Source organism: Haemorhous mexicanus, chromosome 3 (genome assembly GCF_027477595.1).
Source record: "Haemorhous mexicanus isolate bHaeMex1 chromosome 3, bHaeMex1.pri, whole genome shotgun sequence".
NCBI lineage: Eukaryota > Metazoa > Chordata > Aves > Passeriformes > Fringillidae > Haemorhous > Haemorhous mexicanus.
Genome location: NC_082343.1, coordinates 78,033,815 through 78,060,954, shown reverse-complemented (window position 1 = coordinate 78,060,954; position 27,140 = coordinate 78,033,815). Strand labels below are relative to the sequence as shown.

Below are 27,140 nucleotides of genomic sequence, written 5' to 3'. Positions count from 1 at the left end.
CATTTGACTACCTGCTATTCCAGCATTCTACAGATACACACATACAAATCAAACAGCAGAAGATGCCTCTGTCATTCAGGATGTTTCCAGTGCACAGTTAATGAAAACACTCCACAGGCAGATAATAACAAAAAGTGAATATGGGCAGTCTAGTTCAGTGTAATTGCAACCCATCACTACAATCACTGTCTGCATGACAACAAGGCATCACACAGCCTTGCAGCAGGTCAGAATCTAAACCATGCCTTTGAAGATGAGAAGCAACAAAACAAAACTAATTAATAGCATCTGATATTTTTACATTATTATATATCACAATGGGACATTTTGTGGCTTTTCATTCCAGTGCAGGAATTAAACTGGAGAATGCTAGGTCCAACTGACATGTTTCAGATTAGAAGCACCTATAGATGAAAACCACCCTATATGGTTTTAGGATAAAATTAATAACTCCAAAGGTGCAGAATACAATCATTAAACAGTTGATATACTAACACATTAAATAAAATTTGACTTTACAGGACAGACACCTTTTATTACTTCAAATTTAATTTGATTTTATTCACCTCTTTCTATGTAGCCATTTAAAATTACATAAGCAATTAATATAAAACAGATTAAAAAATTAATTATTCAATCAAACAAATCTTACACATTTTTCTTCTCTCTAATAAGTTCTTTATATTGTACGTGTTTCAGCTCAAGAGCATAAGAATCATTTGGAATTCAAGCTTTGTCTCACTTAAAAGTCAGGAAAAAAATTATTCTTTTAATAATAAATAAATAAAAATTATTAACATTTACAGATATGCAAAATTCAACAAGCAGTCATGCATGCTATTATGCAAATCAGAATATTTCCTCCCCATTTATATTTTAATAATCCATTAATAACTAGAAACATATTATGGATATTCCAGACACAAAACACACAAAAATTTAGTACCAGCAATTTCATCATCACTTGTGGTCATAGACTAAAAATGAAGATAGAATATGGGAAAAAAGATTGCTTTGAGGAATCATTCAAACTGGGTTTTATGTGGGTTAACTAATTAAGTGCTAAGCTGGAGTGCAAGGTAGTGGCCTGCTGATTGGTTTTGGACATCAGTTAGTGCTGGTTCTGCTCAGCTCTTCAGGGATGATGAATAGCTAGAGAGAACAAGACAGTCATTTGGAAACAGTCCTGTCGAAGGGAGATGTAAAAAGCAATGAGTTACATGATATGATACAAAGAGATCTGGAAAGATTAGAAATCTGGGACAAAATGAAATGGATCAAAACAAGTTTCTTCTTCCAAAAAAAAAAAAAAAAAAAAAGGTCAACCTAATAAACCTGAGGAAATCCAATTAAAAACAGAAATACTCAGTCTGGTGGAGAAGTGTAGCTAAGATCAATGATATAGAAGGGCAAAATCCGAAAGTGAATGAGACAGGGTTTGGCAATGTGATATGGCTACAAAACCAATTGTACTGGGGCTGCAGAGCTTGTGAAGGGCCTTGAGGGGAAGCCATATGAGGAGCAGCTGAGGTCACTTGGTCTGTTCTGCCAGGAGAAGTGAAGACTGAAGGGAGATGTCATTGCACTCTACAACTTCCACATAAGGGGAAAAGAAGGGGCAGACACTGATCTCCTCTCTGTGGTAACCAGTGACAGGACCCAAGGGTATGGCCTGGAGTTGTATCAGGGGAGGTTTAGGTCGGACATCAGAAAAAAGTTCTTTCCCCAGAGGGTGGTTGGGAACAGGCTCCCCAGGAAAATGGTCACAGCACCAGCCTGACAGAGTTCAAAAAGTGTTTGGACAATGCTCTCAGGCATGGTGTGACTTTTGGGGATGGCTCTGTGCGCAATGAGGAGGTGGACTTTGATTATTCTAATGGGTGCTTTTCAGCTGTGATAGTCTGTGATTCTATGACCTATTTTCTAAAGATTTTTAAGAAATTGGAGTCATCATACATATAATCTTCTACAAATATGATCTAATTAATATTTCAGACCATGAGGAATGAATAGCACAGTACACACTGCTATATGAGCATAATTAGTGCAATTATAGTTTTCCATATTCTCATAGAAATCAGGGATCTACATCAATTTTTATAACTAATAACTTTATATTACCAGAAGGGACAGAATATAGATAGTTCAAACGTATGAAGTTGTACTGATCTTTGGGAAAAGTTGAGGATCAAAATCAAATGTAGTGAAGGTTAAATCCTCTTTTGCCAGTTTACTTAAAATTATAATAGCAAAGAGTGTAAAAAAGCATTTCATTAATATTCTCCAATAAGTTTAAATAAAGAAGCAATCTTTTCTGAGTGAAACAATTGCTAATCAAAAGCAGTCTAAGTTTCCATCTCCAGGCACTGCATGAAATTCACAGTGTAAATCCTTGATATCAAGTGAATGAGGATACCATGATGATATGGAACTTTCATTACAATGTTGAAATATTTTACAACAGAAAATAATATACAGCTGTAATTCGCTGCCCTGAACAATGACTCAATACACAGCAAGTTTTCTGTGAGTTATTTCTATTTTCTGATGAAGTCACAACTAATACTGAAAGTATCAAAGCAAATATTCTCTTGATGAAAGCTTCAGACTGTCTCTTTCTCAACAGCTCTATCCATCTTATAAATAATTTTTGAGACAATAAAGGGCACAGACATATGTGCCTTCTGCTGTTAGGTTTTATTTTCAGTAGAGAATTGTTAGCAAAGATGATTTCAAGATGTAATATGAAGGGAAAAACAGCATTCCCAATTTCCAGTAACAAAACTCCAGGCTTGTCTTGTATTCCGTAAGCTAGCTTTCTTCAGATAATCACTAAAATATTTTCCCATATTTTCCTGCATCTTTCCATAAAGAAATATGAAGACTGTCTCATCATAGCTGAGAAATTGAACAGTGTATAGGGCTTGCAAGAATCTACATAATTCGGAAAAAAACCCTTCTTGCTCAAAATAATCACCTCTGCCAGGAAGCTTATACCACCTGGGGGGAATCACATGCATGAAAATACGCAGGCATCTGAACAAGTTATGTAAGCATAGGCATGGGTGAAATGACACCTGATTAACAAGACACCTCACAATTGTTGAAATGCTGGCTTCCTTATGACTATGGAAGCAGAATACTGCACTTTCAGACAGGAAGATTGTATTTTGAAGGAATCTGAAGAGATAAGGAAGAGTGGCAGGAAAAGGTGAATTTTTTTTTTATATTTTAATTACCAATATTCTCTTAAGAGTTTTGAACAAAAGAAGATAAAACTTAAACAAAACAATACCCTCCTTTCAGTAGTCTTTACAGAATTTTATTCCTGCCAATGACTTTAACTAATAGTTAAAAGGAAAAATTCTTGATTATGCCATCTATCACTGCCAACAGTCACAGTCCATAATTCTCTTACAAGCTTGAAAGTATTCAAGCAATTTAAAGAAAATATTATATTCTAGTTCATTATGTAGCAAAAGAAAATTCAAATACTACCCATAAGAGCCTAACCAGGGAAGACAGAGTTATATGCCATTATTTCTATGCAATTCAGAAGAGAAAAAAATATTTGTGTGGTTATTTACTCTATCAAAAGCTCCTCCACAAGTCAAATTTAAAATATCATAGGTTCAAATTCATGGATACTTAATGTGGTTCTGTAGTGACAGGCCCTCAAGACTGGACTTTCCTACGGATGTGCATGTAACTCACCAAGAGTTAAATGAAAAGTGCTATTTGCAGCAGTAGAAAACTACTCATAAACAGATGATAAATCTAGCAAGAACTGTCTTTTTATTGTAAGAAAACTTGTTTTGCATACTTCTCTATCCATATATCAATGCAGCAAGTAGTGTTAAAATTATTCAAAAAGAAGTATCACTTGACTCAACTCAAAGGTGGTCCATATAACCAAGTGCTGCAACATGATGGCCTCAGAACTGAATGATTTAAGGACCTGGCTGGAGCTGTCAAGGGCTCCCAAAACTCCCATGTGAATTACTGCTTTTCTTATAGAATGCAGCCCATTGTGGAATTCAAAGACCATTTTGCCTGAAGAGCAAACACACTAAACCTAAACAGAAATCTATGTTTCGCTCTCAAATGTTCCTTTATCAGTCAGTTTTATTAACAGCATACAATATTGTCATAGTGCAACAGAAGTAACATTTAAAATGGAAGTAACAGCTTCAAAGAACTTAAAAAACTCCAAAAAATAATATAATATGATGGTCTGTGACAAGGCTGGAGAAAGAAATTATGAATACATGTAAAATCCATAGCAGGAGACACTGCATTCTGGGAAAGAGTACACACACCAGCTAACTGGTAGGGTAGATTAACAAGTTAGTACACATTTTAAAAAAATACAACATACCAAGTTCCACATTCAAGGGGCTGAGAAAAAAAAGCATGATCTACAAAAAGACCTCCATACTGAGAAAATTTTTTCTGGACAAGGGTTGAATTTCTTTGCCTATAAACTTCTTCTGTTCTTAGGGTTATGCTCAGAGTTAAGACAAAAAAGAAAACTTGAAGTTTCATTGACAAGAAAAGGATCCTACATTTGAAAAAGCTGAGACTGGATGGACAGAATGGTCCCCAAATATTAGCACCCATGAGGTGAGATAGTGTCTCTGTACATAAGAACAAAGAAAGAGAGGAAGGGAAACCCTGGAGGCACAGTCTTGAGAGCTCTGGAAAATCTCCAGCAAACCAAGAAGGATGGGCAGATGCAGCAATTCTCATATGGAAATAGTCGAGTCTGTGGGAACAGTGGTACAAAGGTCTGAATGTGGAAAGCTTTTAACCTGTGAGAAAGCTGATAGCATCACCAGCAATGGGTAGGGGTTAGGTCTAAGAAAGAGAGAATGGTTGCAATAGGGCTACAAAGGCAAAGCTAGAACAAAGGTGGTGGAGAGCAGGGATGGGGTGGCAGAAGAATTAGTAAATTCCCTGAAAAATTTCTCATCTTGGTCTTGTCTGGGACCATGGATGTGCCTAGGATTTGCATCACGATTCTCTTAGAATTACGCTAAAGAGAAAATCTTGACCTCACATTGGACTGTGGCTACAAACAGGCTGAAAAAGTGAGGGCAAAGCTGTGAAAATAATTGTCCCCAAGAACATGTTCATCTGGGCCAGGACACTGGGTCTCAAACAAAGGCTCAGCTAAGCCAGGACCAGTATTAAGGGTTAGGGTATTGGTTGGGAATGGGACAAAATCTGCAGCAGTGAGATTAGACAAAGGCTGCAAAGGGGCTGAAAAACAAGGCTGTCAAAAGAATTATTCCCTCCAAATGTTCTCATCCCTGCTGAGGCACTGAGTGTTGAGCTAGGGTTCAGCCAAGAAGGAGACTCAACTAAGGAAAAGAGTTAGGGTCAGGAAAGAACTACAGCTGGAAGTGGGGTGGCATTGCAAAAGGGCCACCCAGAGAGGTGGAGGTTTCTCTCTTCAGCTTATATCTTTCTTGTGGCAGCCTGTTTGAAGCTCTCCTTCAACTGGATTTCTGTGGTTATTTTTTCTTGGCTCCTAAGAATCCCAAGTGATAAGGTGACTGCTCCAGCCCCAGTTCCTACTTCCATCAGAGGCTCCAGGTTCCTGGGAAGAAAATTCAAGTTTCAGCTGTTCCTTTTCCTAGATGATTTTTCAGTGTCCTAAACATAGTTATCTTACAGTTTATTGCAATTTTATTCCTAAATATAATCCCGAATATAAAATAAGTATAGGCACTTTCCTTCTTAATTTTACCCAGAAAAGGATTTACTCCAGGGGTAGATAAAGCCTACAGGATTGGTTTGGTTTTTTTTTTTCAGACAGCCCTTCTTCTGCACCACTCAAGCTGTAGCTCTAGGCTTTTTCTCTCAATCATTAGAGTTGTAAAAGGAAGTGACTGGTGCAAAAATAATTGTTTCCTTAGGAATTTTTCATCTTCACTGGCCTTTTATTTTCTGAGGTTCTTTTCAGGGTTTGGGTTAAGGTTATTTTTGACTGAAAGTCCACAGCTATGTTTGATCCCATCTGGACAGCAGCTGACAAGGAAACCCATGGGCCGACTCTAATATTCACCTAGGAAGAACAGAGAATCTTTGCATGGAACATTGTTTTTGGTTTATGCATCAGTCAAGCATTTATGTCAGTGCCAGAGGAGGTTTAGAGACAAAGAGAAATCTGAAATGAAGTTATAGTGAGGCTGCAATGCTTTGTTAAGTAAGAACTGATACTACAACTGGAGAATTGCATCATATCCATCTAATGGTTTGTCTGAATGGAGAGGGATTCCTCTCCTATGCTCAGGCCAGGATTAGGGCACTCTGTTAATGTTAGGTGTGTTGAGGAGAAAATTAGCTCAGAACTTCACAGAGCTAAGTCTGGAAAAGGACTGTCAGAAGGAATTGTGAGATCAAAAAAAATATTCTTTTGGCCAGTTTTCAGTATAGATAAAGTCCATCTGGTCTTTTCTGACACTCACATGACATGTAGGATTTGGTGTTAGGGCTTTGGTTACTATTTTGAGAAACAGAAATAAATAAATGACACTTTGGAGATATCTTTTACAGGTGAGTAAAGACACACATGCAAATTTTCTTTTAGGAATATTGATTATTTTATTCTTTTTGGTTGGAAATTAGCCTTGTCCTAGATCAAACTACAGTTATTGCCTAAGACTAGAGCTGCAAAAAAGAAAATTCAGAACTCCACTGGCAGGGGGGCTGGTAATGGATAGCAAAAGAACCCTGAAATTCTCCCATGAGGAAATTTTTGTCATGACTGGGCTGCCATGCTTTTTTCTGAGGTTCCCCTTGCATTGGGCTTTTGTTGAAAGAAATGTAGTAATTTTTTTGAACATGTAAGATGCTTCCATTTTTACTTGCCTTAACCAACAAAGTAATGGTGGATCCATGTGCTTTGCATGGAACCACGAGTAAGGATTTCTTGTGCTAACCACTGACTTGCATATATGACTAAGCATATAGTCACTTAGTCTAAGTGCAAAAATTGTGGAAGACAAAGTTACAAGGTCCTGTGTAAAGGAATGTCCTTTTCTTCCCCTCATTTTCCAACATACAGCAACAAAAATTCACAAATATTCTTATCTTGTTAGCATTATTTCGACAATGAAAATCTTGCATGTTCTTGTTTTGTATGACACTGTTTTCTTGAGTATCTGTTGCACTACATGCATGTTGACACACAAGTCTGCTCCAGTTTTCTGTCAAGATCTGTAAAAACTGAAAAGCCTTAGAACCAGGAGTAATGGTTAGAATGTACTGAATTTGTTTTCAGTGACTTTTGAGGAAATAAACTAATTTTATATAATTATTCTACACAATTATTTAATTGTGTAATTTGACTTATACTCAGCATCACAGCATTTATGTATTTATGTTTGTTATATGCTAAAGCAAAGCATCAAAGCAACAGCTTTATGATTGTAAATCTAGTACACACAACATAGCTTATATTTGAGAGAACATAAATAAAACTTTTCTGTTGCTTCTGGCTGCAGGGATAATCTTCCATAAACAAATGTGGATGACTGAATAATGCTAGCCTGAACATGCCTGTTTAGGAGATTTTTGTAATAAACCCCTTCTTTCTCAGGGAGATGCTTATGCCTTAGGCTCTCTGCAGTAAGAACCAGAATTTAATTTTCATAACTTGAGGGAGCTCAGATTCTGTATTTCAATTTAGTTCATGAAGAACAAGAGAAACCAGCATTTAAATATGATCATAAGGATTAGTGCATCCGGACCAGGACCCGACTGAGACCTACCACACCTTCCTGTCTACGTATAAGCAAATCAGTATAAGTGAAACAAGGAACCTCTCCAAAAGGCTCTGATATAAATAAGAATGGTTATGGCAGCACTGGTTGTGGGAATAATCCTAACAGTATGGCAGAGACAAGTCATATTTGGTTTGCTTCTTGAGACTACTTTCCACAAACTGACCCAGTTTATACATATGTTGCTTCTGCTTTATGAGCAGAGCATCCATTAATCAAGTCAAAATTCAGACCACTGTTCTGCCTTCTGCATCAGGCATTACTCAAAATCCTCTTTCACATTCTGCATTAAAATCTTTAGAACTTCACAGCCATATTTTGAGTAAAGTACAGGAGCTTGTATATGAAATGACTGCTGTTTTGTATGACACTATTTTCTTGAGTCTCCCCATTTAACCTATTTTCATTAGCATTTAAATATATGCATATACAAAGTTCTTAACATCCTTATATTCAGTACTGAATATATTCAAAGGAAAGCATAATATACACACGCTGCACTTCATGTGCACTGGTCATATCACTAATTATTACAACAAAATTATTGCAGAACGAGAAAACATGACAGAGCAGCATTCAGCTAGATGATATTGAAAAGTTCTTCAGATTGTTTTCTTCTTGTCTAGAGTATAAAAGTGAGGCAAATGTAGATATGTGGTGATGCCTTAGAGACATAGAAATAAAAGAACAGACTTTGAAGACAGTATTAGTATAGGAGATAATATGAAGGCTGGTCTTTAATAGGCTGGTCTTTAATGGAGACCTCCAGGGGTAGATATGGCAAAATGCCAACCCTGCACAGGGTGAATACAGTTTTATAAATTTACCAAATTAGCATAATTGACACATATTCACAATTAGAAGCACAGGTGATAAGGGAATTGCCCCTTCTGGTTAAACCTTTTTCTGGACAGCCCCTCTTCCCCCCTTGGTACTAGCTGTACTTTGCTTATGAAAAAGTATCTGGGGAGAGAAGCTCATCCTTGCTTCCCAGAGAATTTAGTCTTGGACCCCCATGGCTTGGAGCCTCTGGAGGATGTATTTTGTCTTTCGGCCTGTCAGGAGAGGAAAATTACTGGAGTTAGCTAGGAACTATGTAACTATACAGTAATAGTCTACAGAGCTATGAATATTAGAGAGGAAATACAAAAACAAAAATAATTCTGGCATCAGTGGTATATTTTGTTGTTCTGGCTGCACAGGAAATCTAAATATTCTACTCTGTAAATGTGTGCATACCCAGCCATGTGCTAATCATAGAAGCAAGAACATCACAATGGAAATTCTAAGCACATGTTAACAGCTGGGAAAAAATTTTTGCACCATTTTTTTCAAGTCCTTGTCTTTTTGGTATTAACAAGAAGTATAGATACCTCCTGAGACAAATGACATTTTAAGGATAAATATGAATTTCAGCAGCTGTTTTTTTTCATCTTTTATAGGTTAGAGAGAATAACTTTCTATTTACAGAGATGTGGAGACAGGTGAGCAGGAGTGTTAGCTGAGGGCAAACAAAGGTTAATTGATTTTACTTACATATCAAGCTCACCCCCTTCTGAGTGCCCATTTTGGAACACATAGTAAGTAAATTTTATCCTCAGTTTTAATTATGTGTCTGTATGTGTATTTACACACATAAGTAAGGGCTTGGACTGGTGACCTAGCTACTCATCTTTGGTTTTTTTACCTTCCCTGAGTAACAACAGTGCTAGGCTGTATTGTAACACCAGATCATTACAAAATAAAACTATTTTGGGACTGTGCTCCTTGCACTCAGGGATCCAATTGTTCAGGCCTCAGGCAGTATCTGTACAAATGATGTAAAGAAATTATTTAATCTCTACTGGAAAGTAGAGAAGTATCACTGGAAACGGCTGAAAAGAGCCCAGATAGTGAAAATGGTCAAGCTCATTCTATATCAGGGCATAGGTTTGTCCATGTACTTGCCCTATGGCAATGGGGCTATAATTAGAGCTGTAGCTGCTGGATTAAAAGAGATGCTGCTATGCTCAAACTTCTATTATAGGCAAAAAGGAACATAACATATGAATGAGGCTAAGAACGTATTTTTATTCCACTTAAAGTTTTACTAGTCTAACAGTCTGAGTTAGATAATTAATTGTCATGGTCTTCAGCACATCAATAAGTTTTAATTGCTTTGACCTCCATCCATGCCCATTGGTCCAGGAGATGCAGTTAAGCTCCTTGCCTGAATTATGCCACAGGTATGTTTGTGCTCAGCTCTGACCTAAGTTTGGTTGCTTATTGCTTTGTGTCTCAGATTATCATTAGACTGCATTAACATCCACGACACCTATGCTTCTGTTAGAATGAATGCTGTCCTTCTGCACATTGTTGTACCCAGCTTGAATATTATTTTTTGTGGTGAAAAATACTTAAAGAGCTATGCTTTCAGCCTGGGCTTTTATAACCCTATAAGGAATCATCTGCTACAGCACAAGCAGCTGATGAAGAGCCAAGACACAGAGGCACACCTTACCTTCTATGGCAGCAGCAAAAATGCATATTTTCTACCCAAAAATTATCCTTTCTCTTTCAGTCTGTAATAGCTCAGCACCCCGCGCTGCTCTCCATCTGTGCCTCAAGCTACAGTAAAGCACTGAACTATCATGGAAGTTCTGTTAACATGCTGATATGAATTCTTTCAACACCTGTACATTAAGCACATTACTAAGTTTTATAGGATGGAAAAAAAAAGAGCAGGAAGAAAAAAAAATAAGTGCTTTAAGGAAGACTATTCTACAATCTTTGAAATAAATAGTTTAGAAAACATCTAATATTCGCTCACAGATGCTGCCACCTAGAGTCTGGCATTATGACACAGTGAACACAAGGATTATAGAGTAACTTTCAGGCAGGAATATTCAGTTTGTGAGGAGGTGGAGGTGTTAGTTTCTGGGGGAGTAGGTAGCAGGAAAAGGTTAAAGAGAAGCCAAACAAGCAGAAGGCAATTTTAGACCTTGAAATTTTTAAGTGTCTTCTTTCAGTAATGGTCAAAGTCAGATCTTACACTGAAAGGAGGAACGGTAGAATTTAGCATGGGAAAGCAAATTGGACCTGCTATTCTGTCCATTTATCAGAATACCTAAAAAATAGATTTATTTCCAGTTCAATTTTCAGGTCTGAAAAATAATGGTCAGCAGAATAAGAGATGTTCTAGTTGTGCAACCTCACCTTCAATTTTGATGAAAAAGCCTGCCAGTTCTCAAAAAGTCATTGAGAAAGCATATTTAAGCTTCTCTCTCTCCCCATCAGTAGAATACTGCAGAAGAGAAAATATCCCCATGAGGCAGCCTAACTGGAAATCTAAGGCAGCCTGGAAAATGAGCTATCCTGCTATGCTTTAGAAATTGCAAATAGCAGCAACCCAGTTTCTCAGCTAACCTGAAGGACCTGGCAGCATTTGCTACAAGATGCCTAATTCCATGCCTGGACTCTCACACTGTGTGTTATTTGTTTAGAAATGAGCTACAAACCTGGATCTCAATTTGCTCAACAGGATATGGTTTGATTAAATGTGTCTGGATGCATTTGTAATGGGATTATAGATTTCAATTAGGAGTCATTACAAAGCAATACTTTGTCATGCATACTTTAGCAAGCAGAACTGAGGCAAGGACTATGATGGAAAGGTCTCTCTTTTCCCTCCAAGACATTGTTACTGCTTCTTCACACTCTAGTACTGTTTTTTTCTCAAGCTCATGTTATGTTTCTTTACTTTCTCTTTGCTGCCTGTTGTCAAATTGATGGCTTCTAGTTCCATTGAGCTCTGAACATGGTCCAGTAACAGGCTGATCTGCAATTCTTTTTCCTGCTGGTGAATGACAGTGAATAGATCTTTACTGTATTTGATTGCAGAAGGGTTAAGCCAATTGCCTCCATGTTGGTAGAGGTACAGCTTGACTGAACTAAACCAGCACTGCCTTACCTTGTGTCTGTGCTGCATGGTGGAGAACAGGCTTGAGAAGACAGTGTCTGTTCAGTGAGCCCTACAATCCTCCCAGCTGGTGACAGCTGAAAGAGCCAAAACCCAACACCTACTGCTCAACAGGTGAGTAAGCCTCACTTACATCTGCTTTGTCAGGCTGCATCCCAAAGAGTCCTACTGCAGAGCCATGCACACAAGGATTCCCTCTTCTCCGGGAAGCACTAAGGCTAAGGCTGGTTTGGCCCCTCTGTACAAAATTAAGGGTTTACAACATGGTTTGTGGTCAGTTCTCTTCTAATGAGTGGATTCATATCTCTGCTGCCTGCAGTAGAGACTACTGTCACAGAGACACGTAACAAAGTGCAACTTACAACCATGCACCTGCATTTTCTTTCCACAAAACAGGATGACCTCATTCAAAATGGAATTGCTGCATAGCCTGTACTGCTCTCCAGACTATGTCCTGGAAGTCTGAAAAGCTATTACCTGGCATGGGCTAAAATCATGCTAGAAAGAGAGTTAAGAGCGCTGGACTTCACTTGGATGTGTGTCCTGGACTTGAATAGTCTTGTGTCCTCAGAAAGCAGGAACTCAACACAGCAGTGAAAATAGGTGTGTAATTGATTCTGAATAGGATGCCAGTTTAACAAACTACTGCTTGTCAACTATGGTTTAAGTACCCATATCCTCCTGCAAGAAAAAAATAAGAATGCTGAGTGGCAAAGGTGACAACAAGAAAAAGCAGCTTATTCTCCCAGGGTCCCCCTAAGGGCATGGTCACTTAGGCAAGAGAGCAAGGTTCTAATGTGTTTTACAGGCATGATGTCAGGAAATCTATTCAGTCCCATAAAATATTATAGAATCACAGAATCATAGAATGGTTTAGGTTGGAAGGGGACCTTAATAATCATCTAGTTAAAACCCCCCTGCCATGAGCAGGGACATCTCCAACTAGGCCAGGATGCCCAGAACCTGGCCTTGAACACCTCCAGGGATGGGGCATTCACAACTTCCCTAGGCAACCAGTTCCAGTGCCTCATCACCTTCTCAGTAAAGAATTTTTTCCCAATATCTAACCTAAACCTACTCTCTTTTGATTTGAAGCCATTCCCCTTATCCTGTCACTACATGCTCTTGCAAATCTTGCCCCATTTTTCCTTACTGGTTAGAGTTACCTTTTCTCCTTATCCATCATTGTGGTGGTTTGTGATGTCTATTATCAATAGGCATCAGGCCTGCTGCTGTTATGGTCTGTCAGTGGATTGCACATGCTCAGATTTTATTCCAACCTACAGAACCAGTCTGCATCAGTTTGCACTGTACTGGAAACCCCATTTGCATACACTGCTGTGCACTGGCAGAGATAGTCTGGAAATGACTCACAGGCAATGCACAACTTATAATTTTGCCAAATGGGGCAGTGTATCGGCAATTTTGTGGCATCTGCCATGATATTCAGGCCAACTTTCTCTTCTGCAAGGGAAAGAAAACTGTCTTCCAGACCAGATGAATTTAAAAGGAAATATGACAAATTCTGCCCATTCATTCCACAAACTCATTTCTATTCACTAGTTACTATTTTATTTATATCCTTTAGCATAGTGAAGATCTGGTGCCTCTCAGTTCCAGTATTCTGGATAGCTATTACCAACCCATGGAACTGAGTGCCCTACTAAGAAAAAAAACTCCTTCTACAAGAGCAGCACAAAAATATGCAGTTACTTAGTCTGGACTGATCATCTAGTGTCTTGTTAATTCTTTATTTGATGGAATTCAATTCTTTGAAATGTACAGCAAAAAAAAAAAAGTAAAAAACATGCAAAACATGCTGGAGTTTAGAGTATAGATAGAGAAATGGAAAACCAACAAAGGAAAGAAGAACAAGAGAAAGTAAGAAACGCAAGTAACAATTGAAAAGACTCATGGCAGACTCACTTGATAGAATTATCATTAACTGTTTCAGAAAGGAGCTGACAATATCCTACAGACATATCTGATTACTTCAGCAAATGAGAGAGTGGGAAGTAGGATTGCTGACAAGCTGCAGTAACCTGAGATTAAATTATCCTGAAAATCAGTATACAGGGGAAATAAATTTTAAAGCTATAGGTATGTTTTTGAAAAGCACCCACCTTTATACCATTTTCCAGGACCACAAAGCATGTGATGTTAGAGGTAATTAGACATAATTGTCAATGGTCATAAGCAAAACAAGTCTTAGTTAAATATAGGTTTATTTGACCAGACAGCATCACTGAAAATGTTTCCTTCAGAAGGTATTTCCCTTATGTCTGAAATTAAAACCTGATCTGCAGATCTTCCATTCTGCCCAACTTTCTAAACCCTCTCTAGTCCTCTTGGCTTCCCAGTGGTCACCTGTAGGAAAACCCTCCAGGAGAAGGATGTCAGAAACTTACTGACCAGGAGCAAGGCTGAGTATCTAATACGTAGGGTGGCAGATGAGTTCAGGGCAAATCAAGCAACCAGCAAATTGAAAAAGAATGCCTTAAATGGCCTGTGTGATTCTTCTGTTCAGGGAAAAATGAGCGTCAGTGGAGCCCACATGCACTCTTCACTTTCTCATCAGCCCCGGAAACCCATATTTCCTAAGATTTTAATTTATATTGTAATAATACTTATAACAGTGCTTTTCTCCAGAGTTAAAACTAATAAACAGGGAAGTACAAATATGGTGGGATTCAGACAGGTATAGGACCAACATGTATATGCCAAAAGGTAGCTGCCTGGGAGAATTAAATGCCAGCACAAAGGAGCAGTGATAAATTCTTTTCACAACAGAGACAGGTTTTAATGCTTTAAAATTGGAATACATTCAAGTTTTAGGTGATGGTTTTGGGAGGTCTTTAGGGGTTTGGGTTTTTTGCTTGCTTGTTTAGAGAAAATAGAAAGTATTTCCAAGACTGCATATTGGAAGAAATAATAATTCCCCTTCATCTTACAGGATCAGAGAAAAGAGTATCAGGTCAGTGTTCTCAGTAACACCTGTCTGCTTCCACTGAGCAATGCCAGAGCTGCTGTATTCCATGTGGCAGTATAATGAAGTTCATTGGAACCTCAGAAGGCTCATATTTATTTCAGCACATCATTTTTTACTGCTGTTCTAGATAACAGTTTTGATCTATAATTCCCTGGGTGGTTAAAACCACTGATGTTCTCATACTTTCCACCAGCAGGTGAAATCTTCTAAACCAACAGCCACTGTGGGGTGTTTGCTAGATGCACGGCTGGGGTTTTTCAGAAGTCAGCCTTTGCAACCTACCCTTAATTCAATGAAGCTGAAAGACATCTGACTTTCAGCTAATAGAGCAAGGCAGAGAGCATTTTTCAAGGAATGGGAAAGCAATCCCAGCAGGATTGCAGGCACACAAATGAAAACATGACCGTGTTTTCTTTGGAAAGATAATTCTTTATGTAGTGAGGACATTTCATAGGCATACACTCCTCCCACCCTACCCTCAAATGAAGGACTGCACTGCCCAAAAGGTTGGAAAAGCAGAGGCAAATACTACTCTGGGTTTACCCAGCCATTAGTCCTCAATAAGTTGACACCTGTAAGACTGAGCTTAAAGTGGACACATGCTCACACACAACCTAACTCCATAAAGTACTGTTTTCTTAGCGTGTCCTTATTAAAGCATTTTAATTGCTCTTTACCTGACATATCAGCTACTTGCAAAGATTCCAATATTTCAGCACATTTATTCTTTCCTTATATTCATATATGTTTTGATTTTTTATTCAACTGAGAGCTGAAGAACAGGAGAACTATGTTAGTGCCTTCTGGGCTTGCCATAAAGAGAACTGAGATGATCAGTAAAAATTCCCAGTAAGAACTCTGTCAAGAACTGAAGTATATAAAAAAAGGATGACCAACTTTCTGCTCTAGGCCAGCTGTGCCTCTTCAACACTCACAGCTTTACTACTGCTGACAACGCAGTTCAGAGAGGCAACAAACAGCACTTGCAGGCGGAGCATCTCTTGGCTAACAGTAGACTGCAAGATCCATAACAATTCAGTCCCGCTGGGAAGCACAGGCAAAAGACACTGCTGCAAGAATTACAAATTCTGACTTTTGATTCAAAGGAACTTCTATGACAGGTCTTGCATTTTAAAAGATCTGTTCTCTGGGGATGTGAATCTTTTCATTGTATTCATGTATCATTTTGCTCAGCATCTGTGGTCTCAGATTTCCCTTTCTATTCTTCTTATACAGCGTCAGTCCATTTTATTTGGCATTTATTCTACTCACCTCTGGAGTCATCCTAAGGCAGCTGGTTAGCCATGGAGAACGTAATAAAATTAAAAACAGCAAACAAAATCCCAGAAGGGAACAGGTTGACTACCTCAGGGATATTTCATTTTATATAAATAAGCTATGCAATTTAGATTCATGGAATGTGAGAATCCAAGCTTTGACTCCAATTTGCAGATGTTAGTTCATGCAGAAAAGAAACATGTTTAACTGGGTAATTCTCTTGATGTCAGAATTAACTTATAAATGTCTAAGTTGTCAATTTTCCTCTACTTTCAGTCATCACTACTGTGAATTTATTTTCTGTAAGACAGATCTCCAAGTTTCTGAAATGTTTGAGAATGAAAAGCGGTACTATCAGTGTTAAGCTCAGCCACACAAATTCATTGTGTAAATTATTCTATTTTACAGATTTATTTTACAGATTTCTTCTGTGCAAAATCCAAGAGTAAAATAGTGGAACTTATTTGTAAATCATCCTAGATATTATCAGCTCAATGGCTATAAACATTACTTTGATTTCTGTGCACTCTTCTTTCCAGTCTTTTAAAAGTTATTGCCTCAGCTACCTGCAAGCTGCATTTTTTTTTCATGAAACCTATACACCTCATAACCCATTGCAGAATAATCAGAAGTTTGTAAAAGCATATTTAATCCATTGGCACACATATTTTCTTACAGTAGGTGTTTCACAGTTCATGCCATGAAGTTTTTTAACTATATGGAACTAGAATGACTGCCTTAAGGTCTAGATCCCTAATTCCATTCGATGAATTTTTTTTGCAAGGAGAGGATGAAAGGTTGCTGATTTCTGAGACTGGAAATATATTTGAGTTCATTATATGGCACTTGGATTAAAATATCAGACTCTGACTATACAATTAAGATTCTGTGAAATCCACTTCACTTTTCCTCCATTTTTTAAAACTCCATTCCCTCAAGATGATTTTTTCTCCATATTATGGTGGATTGACCCTGGCTGGATGCTGTGTGCCCATTGAGCCACTCTGTCACCCTGCTCTGCAGCTGGATGGGGAAATTTAACAAAAGGCTCATAGGTCAAGAGAAGGAGAGAGAGAGAGACCACTCAGAAATTAACATCATGGGCAGGAGTGACTTGACTTGAGGAAATTAGTTTAATTTATTACCAAACAAATCAAAGTAGGTAAATTAGAAATAAAGACAAATCTTGAAACACCTTCTACCTATGTCCTGGGTTTAACTTTAATCCCAAATTCTCTTTCGCCTCCCCCCCAGCAGCTAGGTGGGACAGGAGATGGGGCTGTGGTCAGCTCACCACAGGTTGTCTCTGCTGCTCCTTCCTCCTTCGTGTGGAATTCCTCACACTCCTTCCCTGCTCCAGTGTGGGGGTCCATCCCATGGGAGACATTCCTTCATGAACTTCCATGAAAACTGGCATATTACTTAGGCTTTAATTCCATTACTTTAAATTTATATTCTTGATAGAATATCAACTTCCATAGCTTCAACATTCATAGCTTCTCAGAACAAATAAGGAGTGAAGCAAAAAAGCTGTAAAACAAGGAGGCAAATAAAGAACTCAAAAACTTATTACTTTAATAAAAAATAAATTTTAAAATATAGACAGAAAAGTAAAACTCATCATTTTGGATTTAAGTTCAAGTTCTGCTGAACACTAGGGACAACTATTGCTCACCCATTTGTCAAGGAAGTGAAGTGCCAGGTTTCTGTTTGTGGTTCCTGCCTGCAGCACTCCTGGTCACTGCTCTCCTGATATGCCAGCTAAAAAGCAAACAGGAGCCAAGTGCAGGCCTCTCCCACTCTTGTGGAAGATGGCTTTCCCCAGCAGGTTCCTTCTTGTGAAACTAAACATGCCCCCCTTGGGGGGGTGGGGGCACAGCTCTTGGGCACAGCTCATATAGCTGCCACATGCTCATTCTGCCCATTACTGACACATGCTCATTCTGCCCATTCCAACCTCATAGCAAACTCAAGTAAAACCGTAACTAGATTTTGGTTACCATTAAATAAACATTTCTAAATTTTACTAGGGGCGACAGTCTCAGTAAGTGATGAATAATTAAATATATCACATATTTTCACTGTCCAAAAATGCATTTAAGCTATTCTAAGCAGCTTTGTTATGAATTCTCATGGCTGAGTAATGGATAAACTTGAACAATTTCTTCCATTTGTTGTTGTGGAGGCAACATCAAAAGATCAGTAGACAAATCTACTGCTAAAAAAAAAGCTAAATCTGAATGTTCAATGTCAGCACGGATTTGATGAAAAGCTCAAGAGTTTGTTAGCACATTCACAGCATTCCACATTCCAATTACAAAAGGGAAGATTAATATAATCAACTTTAGTCAACTCAAAGTTGACTATTTCAAAATGAGTAACCTTAAGCCCTGTATGTATGAGGAGAATGAATGAGGCACCTCCAGTGGGTAATTCATCTCACCCTAAATCTGGTGTTTTAGACAAGATGAATCATTCCATGTAGACACTCAATTCATTTTGTTGACTCAAAACTCAGCATTTAAACTTATACAACTTCCATGATTATAAATCAGATAGGAAAAAATAGCATAAAACATCTATTGTCTGAACTCTGTTATCAGATATCTACATAGGCATTTTCATTGGGAATATATGTCCAGAAGCACCTAGAAAAATAGGTCTCATAATGACAGGCAGATTCTGAGAGCAAATATTTCAGAACTTAAAAACACAGTCATTATATAGCATGCAGTTCCTAATATCCATAGACATGACAAAGCACTACAGTATATATATGAACCTTCAGTAAAAAGGTCCATGACTTTTCAGAATTCTGCTAATAGACTTCTCAAATATCCTGTCTAAAATAAGCAAACTGAAATTTTCAAGGAGAGAACCAGTTGACAAGGCTACAGTAGTTAGAAAAGCTAAACAAAGCAGAAACTTGGCATTTAAAGGGCCCAAATAATTTGTGGTTTTACTATTTAACATGTATTATTCATTTTAGTATCATCATGCTTGGAATTCTGCATACACAATATTAGACGCAGTAATTGTGCAGTTCTATTAGTCAGCAAATGCCAAAAGTACTGATACTGTGAGTATCTGTCACGAGATAGGAAATAAGCACATCACAAAAAAAAAAATGAGCACAGAGGTGCTACAGAAATAGTGAGGCAGTTGGCTCATGAATACCACAGACTGAAGTTGTTAACTTCTCATGGTCAATTATCTGGTGTTAGCCTTTCTGTTAAAAGGATGATCACTACCCCCTGCCCCCCAGTCTTTTTGCTCTGCAGAAATTGGAAATTCCACTTCTGATCACAGCATTTTGGGACTATCCTGGGAAACATTTTTCTTCTGTGTGTAAGCTGAAGATAATGGCTGGGATTCCACATGAGGTTAAGTAAGCTGGAGAGGAAGTACAGACATCCAATGCATATAAAATGCTTTCAGTTATTCAAAACACCTGCACAGGGCTGGTAAACATGACACAATCCTTGAGGAAGACACATATTTCTACAGGGGCTGTGAGAGAGCAGAAGAAATATCCCACAAAACCTAAATGACACTAGACATCTACATACATGCAGCTGAATCCTTCCCAAAGGTAGGTGCCTACAATCATGATGCTTACTTAGAGACTTAGGGTCTCACTACAACTAATAAAGATCTAACCAGCATAATGCAAAGAGCCTAGAAAGCATCATCTTACTGAGTAGATATTAACAACTTGATTTCATCCCATCAGTAGACACCAAGCATTATTTCTGATGTCATGAGCTATTCAAAACTCATGACTCCCAAATATGACACAGGACTTGGGGAAAACCAGTGTCCTTCTGGAGTGGTGGCTAGAGGCCAGTAGGATAGCTTTTTAATATCTCAAACAGCACTCAATATCTGTCCAACAACCTCTCAGCTGGTCACCTGAAGCTTCCTCTGGACTCCACTGACAATACTGACTAGATACTTATTTTAGTTGACTAAGCATAAGAACCTAATACATCTGATATGTTTAAAAATCTTCCACGTGACTTTCAGAAAAGCCAATCACTCCTTTAGGCCTTTTGTTACACTTATCAGATCCACACAGGTGGCAAATGTTAATCTCAGACTGGATCCCAAGCAAGATTTCTTATCTAATATTTAAAGTGAACTAACTAGGTTGCTAGAAGAGATCAAAAACCAAAAAAAAAGCATAAAATGCTCAGGGACTTTCAGTTGAGGGCATTAATCAAGAAGACTATTCTGTTACTAGTAATACTAAAATTTGTACTTGTGTTATGGAGCCAATGTCATGCACAGTGTTTCAAATGCATATCAACATAATTGCTGGCTCTTCCTTAGACAACAATCTAACAACTAAAATCTCTAAAACCCATCCTAAAAACTGAGGAACATTGTTTTGCTACTTTGTACTGTTGCAGCTGTTTAGGTACTCTTCCCAGACTGAGCCTCCATTCTATTAAGTTATATATGTCTCCAGTGAAGCCATGACACATCTTTATGTGTCAAGAGCTCTCTGCACACTGGCAATCTGTTAACGTCTGTAAGAAAACAAAATTTCTATGAAAAGTTCATAGGTGGCAAACGGATATAAAAGCTTTTTCACTATTTGAAATGAAATTTAAAAATCCAATCTCAGAAACAGAGTTAAACAGATTGTTTTTTTAAATGGTAGATTGTATCTCAGTTGGACAATATACTAATCTTGACATCACCTGCCAATCCACAGCGAAGGGGTAAGATGAATTCATGATCTATGATTTTTTTTTTCACTTTTTTCCTTTTGGCTTTTAATTCTTCTATTACTCACCAGCAGCAGTTTCTCTGTGCCCTTTAATTAGACTGACATTAAAAGATGGTGACTTCTACAGGGAAAGAGTGAATTACTTATCCAAAATATTGAGACAATGTGCCATGTGGAGAAAATAGAAGAGGAAAATCTCTACGAACTAATTTTCTGAGCTTTAACGTTTACATCGGTCCTGAAAAAAGCAATGCAATAATAAATACTTTGTGCAGAATGCCAAAATCTAAGGCACATTTTTTGCCCCAAATATCTGACTTCTTCGGTTCAGTGGTTATCATTGGAGCACTTAGGAAGATTATTCTACTCAATTTTTGCAGGTGCACAGGAAGACTTTTTTCCTCAAACCTAATATCTGCAGATGTACATTTTGCAGAAGGTTTGAATTTAATTTTCTTTTTTTTTTAAAGCTGTGTTGTTTCTCATAGAAGGATAAATTTGCTTCTCAGTTTGCATTGGCATTTCATAAACATCCACCTAAAAGATCTATTTGCAGTGTGCACAACACAAACACACCCTCAAATAAAACAACATAGAACATAGAATTAATATGTTGAACTAAAATAGAGTTGTTCTGCTTCAGCATGCCTATAATTTCAGAGGTTTGGTGCTGCACTAAACAGGAAAAACAAACAGGAAAAAAAATCCATCTTTGAAGGTTTTTTCTGAAAACCTACGTCTTTGAGTCTTTAATTAGTTTTCTATAAAGATGTTAAAATTAGGTTTTTCAAGAAATTGTACTATTCAGTTCACAAAAGAAAAGCCAAAGTGTAGGATTGTTTATTTCACTTACAAATGTAAACAAATTTTGGTAAGTGCAGACAGGAAAAGGATTAGCAAATAGTATATAAGAACACAGTCAGAAGCATTTGGGCTGCTGCAACCTGACAGGTTACCACACAGGACAGATCTCCTACTGTGATCCACACCCGGGACATTTTAGGCAACGGAGTCTCATCTCCCTTAGAAAATTCCAGCTAAAGCCAGTTCAGTTGTTTGCCTCATAACTCACACCCTGAAGTAGTTACAGAACCTCATTGTTCTGTTGAACCAAAATTTGCCTCTATCTTAATTATAGCTTTTCCCAATAGATCAGTTTTTTACCTTCTCATTAAAGGCTCAATCATATTTCAGGCTTTTAAAGGCAAAGACAGATCATTTCTTTAAAACAGACCCTCCATTCCTTTGTCATAAACTGTACCTACACATCTTACAGGTTGTTTTCCTTTTTAGCTTGGACAGTTGGAATTGTACATGATAAGCATTGTCTTTCAACAGGCATAAACACTCCCATCTTTACCAGAAATATCTGAATTCAAGCATCCTGACATCATAGTAATCCTTCTCACAATATTATACATTTTTAGGCTATGCTGATTCTGTGGACTAATTAAACTAAAGCGCTATGGTGACACAAACACTAATGCTCATTAAGTCAATCTGGAAATAAGATTAAATCATCTAGATAGACTGGTTCCAAAACAGCCTTCCAGATGGAAGAGAGCATGAGGGAAGAAGACAGTTACTACTCGTACTTTGAAATGAGGAACATCTGGTCTCCTGTGAAGTGATATGAGCGAAGGCAAAGCAGTGATCTGAAGTTTCTGTTCTCATTCAGGGCTGAAAACATCCCAAGGAGGACAGGAGAGCAAGAGAAACTGCAGTCAAAAGCCTTCTCTCCTGTAAAGTGATGGAAACCACATGGTTCAAAGGGGCAATTTCAGAGGTCAAGGTATGACAGAGAGACAGGCAGGCTTGAAACCTGGTTCCTTCCTTTCCATTAAAATTCCCCCTCCTGTGTGAAATACAGAATTCTACGCTTTTATGAAGTTCTCTCCCATTTTATGGCAATGGATTTCTAGCACCTTTAGTACCTGAACCCACGCTGTGCTCTGAGCTGGCACCTCTGCTGATCTTTTGATACCTGTCAAGAATATGCAAAATCTCAGTTCCCTGCTTTAGGATGAGATTAGTGACAGTTCAACTACAACAAATCCTCATACAAATTTGAAAATATACCACCGGGAAAAAAAAAGCACTCCAGGGATAAAAAAAGTTTGGTTTTCTTCTTATTTCTGTATTTGTCCACACCGCATTTTTAAATTACATTACCAATAAATCTGTACTTCCCTCCTGCCTTTAAGGGCTTTTATTTTAATTCTCTGGTTTTAAGCGCTACTTAAGTATTTGCTTGCCATTGGATTTTGAGACCTGCTGTCAACAAACTCCTTAAAATTTTCTGTTCCCTTTGATAGCATAAATGGTTCTTTATTTATGCAGCAACAAATATTCTGTATTGTTGCAATACTTCACAAGGACTTCCAGCACACTATGAATAAAAATTTTATATACTACTTTAGTGCTTTGTTCCATGATAGCTCAGTGTATCAGAGGAAGATATATTTAATGTTTGCAGTTTCTCACTATGACATGCTATTACTGACAAATTGATCTTCTTTTTAGCATTAATCAAAATATTCAGCTGAATGAAAAAATGTGGGTATTTACAGTGGCTTTTGGTTTTTTTAATTTTTAACTGGGCATATGGCTGAAAACTGCAGGAATACATGTCTCTTCCCTTGAATCACATTCACAGTTCAGGTCAAACAAATGATTACTCTAAATTCTGCATATTATGTTTAACCATTCCTCAGAAAAGATCAAAGGCAGTTTTGTCAAACACAATGTGGGAATTTGCTCATTTGAACACTTCAGTACATTTAGTCTTCTAATCCAAACAGAGAGAACTCCCTTTCCAAACAAGGATATAAACTGAAGTCAGTACTTCAAAGCTTAGAAAAACTCATTAGCTCTATACATATATTAACAGAAAGAGCTACTTAAAACAGTAAAAAAAGCATGGTACTTATATGAATATAATTTTATGAGCACATGTCTGAACCACATTAATAAAGTGTATGAATGAAGCAGGTGCTGATGCATTTAGTACACTCACTTGTGAGATTTTTCACATACATGTGCAGTTTAATACCCTGTATGTCTAGAAATATTTTGTTCAGGGAAGATTTTATTATTGATATGAATATTCACTGCAAAGAAAGAACCAAATGAGTACCGAATTTTCTCTACCTACTGTTAGGTAGGTAATCACACTAATTAATTGAAAGTGTGTTGTTTCCTAACTGAACCAATTATGCAGAAAAGGCTGCCTGAGGTTGAGCTAAGCACAGTCCCATTAGCACAGCTACAGTGCAAATGACAGGAAAAGAGAAAAGAGTGCACTGAAAAGCAAAACATTATGCTATTTATAACTGTGCATTAAAAAGGGACTGTGTAAATGAAAAAAGCCAAAGCTACACACAGCACAAACAGCCTGGGTGAAAACCCTTCTTCTAATGGAAGTCCAATAGCCAGTCACCATTTAAAAAAAGCTTGTGCTTTATCCTGCCAGCTCTCTCTGATAAAGGAAGGGGTCATTAGGCACCTGCTCCCTTATCAGAATAACCCTTATGAGTCACCACATCAAAACTGTTACTAATATTTTTTATGCAAGAAAAACAAAAAACAAATGAGATGAGAAATAACCTTTTTGATTGCTAAAATCAAAGTAAACACATTAACAAGCAAAACATGACAGCTAAACCATCCAAATTCACAAACTCACCTGTTTGGTAGGAAAATATGTCCAGCAAGTTAGGAAGATAATATAATGACATATGCACAAGGAAAGAACCATTTTAAAAAATTCTAATTTATACTCCATTTCTTTCAGCTTACAAACCATTTTCAGACATCCTATTACACAATTATTTATTCATTTCCACCTGCATCATTTCTAATTTTTCATCAAAACAGTCGTCACACAGCTATTTACTGTCTTTGTCTTAATAAATTCTCTGTATCAAAAACACAGACTGCACACAATCCAATTCCCCTGCAAATATCAGGTAAGGTTCCATTATGAGGCGTGACACTGTTCTTTCTGAGGGAAAGGAAAATATACTGTACATATCAGAATTCCTCCAACTCATTTTTTATGCCAAGCAAAAAGCTTTTTTTGAAACTTTGTTCTTTATTTTGCATTACTCATTTTCTCTACGTATTTTCTACATACTCCTAAAAATACCTGCTATATTACTATTATGTTATTACATGAATACTAGAATATCAACCTTCATAACGTACTTTATGTCATACAGACAGCATTGATTCATTTTGATAGGAGTAAGAACCTTATCATTTGCTTTTATTGTCCCAATTAAGACAGGGTAATTGATATTCCTAGAGTGAATCAATGCAATACTGTGCATTGCTTTCATAAGAAATTATTTACTTTGTGTCAATGGAATATAGCCATCAATCCATATTATAATAACTATGTAAAAGTCTATTTAAACTTTTGCCCTCATTATAGCTACAAAACCTTTCATACTTATTTTATATACCTGCATCAATGAAACAAAAACATTTCTGCTATTGTAATAGTTCTGAAATCAGTTAACTCAGAAGAACTGCAGAAAAATAAATGGTATCAACCTCATTTTTCAGCATCATACCCATGCATAAAAGAGATGCTAATAACATTTAAGCTCAGTTAACTGCAAGAGGTTTGTGCAAGTATAGTAAAATGAATCAGTTAATCTATTTTTAAAACAAGATTTAACTTAAAGGCTGTCTAAAGAAAATGGATTTCTACAGAAAAAAAAATCTGAATTGCTACTTGAATAGCAATTAGGTATAGAAAATATTAATGCATCTGTCATGCATATGTACATACATCTCAAATGAAAAGGGTCCTTATAAAATTTCTTTGATTGCGGACTCAGAATCTGCAATTTGGAAATATCAAATGCTTGTAACAGTTTCGTATTTATGATTCATCTGCTCCTTCTTTGCATGCTGGTGGAACATACCTCTGAGCTTAATAAATTAAAAAAACAAACAAACAAACAACACCCCCCCCCCCCCAATAACCCAGTTCTATTTATGGGTTAGTATTTCCAAAAATCTGGGAACTGTGGCTTGAACTCAAGTCATACACAGACAAGTCAAGGTCCAGCCATCATACATCACTTTGGAATCTTAACTACAACACTCAGTTTGGCCAGTCCAGTGATTCAGATTTTAGCTGAAAGGGATTCTCTATTGCCTGGTAGCAATATAATTAAAGGACTTCAAATCCATTTAAGATTAGGTAGGAAGAATACAGTTCTAAGTCCCTAGTTCTTTTTCCTGTTGTCCCCTATGGGAGCCTATTTCTATACAATCTTCATAAATACTGTCCCCATAATTGCTATCATATTTTTTCCCTAGTCTTCCACTACACTATTCATTCACAGAAATACGCCTAAATCAAGGACCTGGCTAAGCAATGTCCCTTGCTATCTTCTTTGCCTGCGGAGGAGCACAGACACCTCCCTGATGTAATTAGTGAGCTTGCTTTAGAGCTGTGTTTTAGGAAGAGCTGCTCTTTGGGAAGCCTGTCTCGCTGCCGGCTAAGGCTCCAGGACCAGACCTCAACAGCAAACCTCAGATGCCCAAGCAAAATGAATTTTGCCCCTAATTTTTTATCTCAAAGGGAACGACCAGTAAAACTGAAGCCACATATTTATCTCACTATAAATGCTGTTACAACTTACTATGCCGGTTGCAAAGTCTTTGTTCACGCTATTTAAACCGCACCCCGCACATCAAACCTGCCAGAGACATTTTCCTGTGACTTTTGGAAGGCAGAGTCACTGAGTGGCTGTCAGGGTCAGTGAAAACAGCAGCTACGCAGGAAGCAGCAAGAAATCTGGAAGGACAAGGACAGAGCCTCAGCAGCACAAACCCCATTCCCGGTGCTGGGCAGCTGGCAGTGTCCTGCTGCTGTCCCGCCTGGGATGTGCCGGGCACTGTGTCCCGCTGCTGTCCCGCCTGGGATGTGCCGGGCACTGTGTCCCGCTGCTGTCCCGCCTGGGATGTGCCGGGCACTGGTGGCTGAGGCTCCCTCTGCTCGCCCCGCGGCGGGAAGCTCTCTGCCATCGCCACAGGCGAGTCAGCTCCAGATAAGCTCCCAAAAAGCCTTTAGGTCTGTGGAGCTCACCTCTGGTCTGACAGCTAAATAAATTCAGCTTGCCCTCGCTGCGTAACAGCGATCCGGCTAAGTGGCGACACTATTGACCTCACACCCAACTCGCGGTCTAAATTTCATTTCAGGTTTCGGTAGTGGCAGCTCCTAGTGCGGTTCATGCTAAAGGCTGGGCTCACAGCCCAGGCCCCCTGCGATAGCCCCGAACGGAGCGGCCGCTCTCGGGCCGCCGCGGGCAGCACAGCAGAGCTGCCACCGTGCCCACGCCACCGGGACCCCGCTGCTGGAGCCAGCCCCGC

General features: G+C 38.1%; 1 long non-coding RNA gene across 3 annotated transcripts in view; it reads right to left on the bottom strand.

Annotated features, from left to right (window-relative positions):
* Window positions 1-27,133, bottom strand: part of LOC132325285 (uncharacterized) — a 30,081-nt gene extending 2,948 nt beyond the window's left edge. The window contains exons 1-4 of one of the 3 annotated variants that reach the window (XR_009485870.1): window positions 26,857-27,133; window positions 22,346-22,490; window positions 17,310-17,545; window positions 585-5,602 (exon numbers count right to left, since the gene is read on the bottom strand). This is a non-coding gene — a long non-coding RNA (uncharacterized LOC132325285). Of the gene's footprint in view, window positions 1-584; window positions 5,603-17,134; window positions 17,546-22,345; window positions 22,491-26,856 lie in introns of those variants that run through there. The other 2 variants (XR_009485869.1, XR_009485868.1) reach the window with 2 other exon arrangements.
* Window positions 27,134-27,140: the final 7 nt, after the last annotated feature.